The sequence below is a fragment of the Gossypium arboreum genome, chromosome 12 (assembly GCF_025698485.1).
Source record: "Gossypium arboreum isolate Shixiya-1 chromosome 12, ASM2569848v2, whole genome shotgun sequence".
In the NCBI taxonomy this organism is placed as follows: Eukaryota; Viridiplantae; Streptophyta; class Magnoliopsida; order Malvales; family Malvaceae; genus Gossypium; species Gossypium arboreum.
The window spans coordinates 27,204,659-27,207,998 of record NC_069081.1 but is presented as its reverse complement, the minus strand read 5'-3'; the positions used below and the strand labels follow the sequence as shown (position 1 = coordinate 27,207,998).

General features: G+C 39.4%; 1 non-coding gene across 1 annotated transcript; it reads right to left on the bottom strand.

Annotated features, from left to right (window-relative positions):
• Positions 1–2,293: 2,293 nt before the first annotated feature.
• Positions 2,294–2,400, bottom strand: LOC128285962 (small nucleolar RNA R71). Its single transcript, XR_008276509.1, has one exon. It is a non-coding gene; the product is annotated as a small nucleolar RNA R71 (small nucleolar RNA).
• Positions 2,401–3,340: the final 940 nt, after the last annotated feature.

Below are 3,340 nucleotides of genomic sequence, written 5' to 3'. Positions count from 1 at the left end.
AATCCCATGCAATGAGATATTAATAAATGCATATCATGTAAAATACGATTAATCAATCATGCGGTTTAACCAATTTAAACCCTAGGGGTATTTGGTATTTATGCTCTTTAGGGGTAATTTCATACTTACGCAACTACACACGTTATTCCAGAATTCTTAACAATCATATGAAATTTGATTCTCCCATCTAACCGACAAAGCTACTTTGCCCACCTCTTGCCCATATTGGTAGTAAGCCCATTGGGCCCGCTTTTAACCTATCGAGGCCCTATTTCAAGTACGTTGAAACGTCACACAAACTTACTTACCACTTTGCGGTGCTAGATCTAACAATTACTCTATGTCTTGAGAGCATTCGCATACTCACAAGCCTATGAAATGCCAGAATTTTGGCATTTCGGCTTTTTGCCGAATTGAACTAAGAAAAGGTGTTCGGTACACACCTGATTCGCGACGACTGCTACTGAGATCTCTTTCGATATCCTACAATTGATTAGCACAGTTCTTATTTACACACCATAATCACTAAACCCACAACCTACTTATCCATGATCGAACTATGTCCCTAAAAGCCTTTGAAACCTTACCTTTTTGTCAAAATCGATAGCTAGCTCCGAATCCAATTGCTCCAATGATTCACGCTTTTGATCCAACGCTTAAGAAGACTCTAGTCACCGAGAGAAAACATTAGTTATAAACCCTTAAATCCTTATGCTCAAATCGACAGCCTCCCTAATTTTAGGGACTTCGACTTTTCTTAACATCGCAAAATAAGAACAGATTTGAGATGATAAGTACTTACCCCTTACTCCTACTTGATTTCCTTGCAATCCGGTGCAGATTTATCTATCAAACGATGGTAGAACTCGATTTCCAAAGTCTTGAAGTTTCGGCTATAAGCCCCCAAATCTATGGTTCTTTCGGCTTTTGGGTGGTGAAGGAGATGATAATGTGAGGCTATGACCTTGAAGAAGAATTGCCGTCAGGTATCTAGGATTAAGATAAGATAATCGTAAATTAATAAAAACAAAAGACATAGGAGAACCTGGCTTTGAGGAAAATGGCACAAGCAATGACCGCAGGATTTCGGCTTTTGTGATTTCGGCAAAGGTGCTGATGATAAGCAGGTTTGATGGACGACTTTGGAGAAGAAAGATGAAGAAAGAAGAACAAGATAGGTGATAGTTTCGGCTAGGGAGGGAATAGAGAGGAAAAACAACCCTAATGTGTTAAACCAGAAGAAAAACGGCACCACTCAATACCCTAAGTGCCAAATACTAACATCATAACCCCCGCCAATTTTCCCTCTTCAATTCCCATAATTGACCAACTCCTAGTCTCATCCAAATCCTTAAATATCTCCCTTATCCCTCCTTAATCCAAGCATTTAAATCGATCCAACTCGCTATAGCGAAATCCACCGAACTCCAACACTTACCCTCCTCGCACTTAAAAAAATAAATGCATCTATTTGCCAACACAGGAATCGATCCCTTGCCTTCCCAAAGCTCCACACGCCACTTTTCTAGGAGCCTAGTGGCGTCACCCTTGCCACTTTACCAAGGCTCTTTTGTGATGCAATTTACCCACAACTCTACTTAAGGCCTCCTAGCGTAACCCCTAACTCCAAAGTCCAAAATTTCAAAAATTCAACCGAAGTTTTGGCCAACACATGGGCCTTCTATAAGCCCATTTACCTACTCAAAATATTAATTTCACATCCAAATGCAAAAATTTAAAGTCTTTATAAAATATTGAAAACCACGAATAAATCCGAAAATCAGGATGTTACACGAACTTTCAGACAAAGAAGATGTGAATGAAAAACTCAAAGACAAGTAGAGATGGACCTTGGAAATCAGAACCAAGATCAAGGTATTGAAGCTGATCATGTATGAAATCCTATCCTCATTATCGATGATAGGGATCGATGCATCAGACAATATGCTGTGCCACTTTTTTGTGAGTTAAACCCAAGAATTAAAAGCCAGATATTGAGGCAACCCAATTTGAATTGAAACCAATGATGTTTCAAATGTTCCAAATGGTGGGCCAATTCAGTAGTATGCCCACAGAAGATCCACATCTCGACCTTCGATTGTTTATGGAGGTGAGTGATTCATTCAAGATAGCCAGTGTGATTGAAGATGCACTGAGGTTGAAGTTTTTTCCGTACTCATTCTGAGATCGAGCACGAGCATGGATCAATTCATTGCCACAAAGTTCCATATCTACATGGCAAGAATTAGCAAAGAGATTTTTCATTAAGTATTTCTCGCCTAGCAAAAATGCTAAGTTGAGGAACGAGATCACAACTTTCCAACAATTGGATGATGAGTCTTTATATAAGGCTTGGGAGCGATTCAAGGAATTACTTCGTAAGTTTCCTCGTCATGGGATTCCTCATTGTATCCAGTTGGAGACATTCTATAATAGTCTCAATGCACATACGAGATTGGTGGTAGATGCTTCTACGAATGGTGTAATTTTGTCTATGTTTTATAATGAGGCTTATGAGATCATCGAGAGGATCGTGAGTAATAACTATCAATGGCCAACAAGTCAAATAGCTTCAGGAAGATGTGTAGCCAGAGTTCATAAAGTTGACGCCCTCACTTTGTTATCAGCTCAAGTATCGTCTATTTCCTCTATGTTAAAACAATTTACTGCTAATAGTGCTAATAATTTTGTAGCTCAGCCAGCAAGTCCGTACGAAAGTAGTTTCCTGTGCGTACTGTAAGAAAGGTCATTCTTTTGAGATTGTCCATCAAATCCCAAGTCAGTGTACTATGTGGGGAACCAACATCAGAATAGGAGTGGACAAGGACCCCAGTCCAACTTCTACAATCCTTCGTGGCGTAATCATCCTAACTTTTCTTGGAGCAACCAAGGAAATAGATCGAACCACAACTCATTGTAGCACAGACTCAACCAATCTCATGGGTTTAATCAGCAAGCTCCAAAACCACCTCAAGCTGAGCCATCAAATAGTTTGGAGAACTTGTTGAAAGCATACATGGAAAAGAATGACACTTTGATCCAAAGCAAGAGCAATACTGAAAAATTTGGAAAACCAAATGGGTCAGTTAGCTATAGAGCTTCGTAATAGGTCGTAAGGAAACTTGCTGAGTGATACTGAGAATCCAAGAAATTTGGGTAAAGAACATATAAAGGAAGTGGCATTGCGACGTGGCAAAATTTTGGAGCCCCGATTGATTGATGTCAAAGATAAGCCCGTTGAGAAGAATCACTAGCTGTTGAAATTCTTACACCAAAGGAATCAGAATCTGCAAAGACTGATAGGTAAATCCTAATTTACTGAATTTAGATACTTTAACAT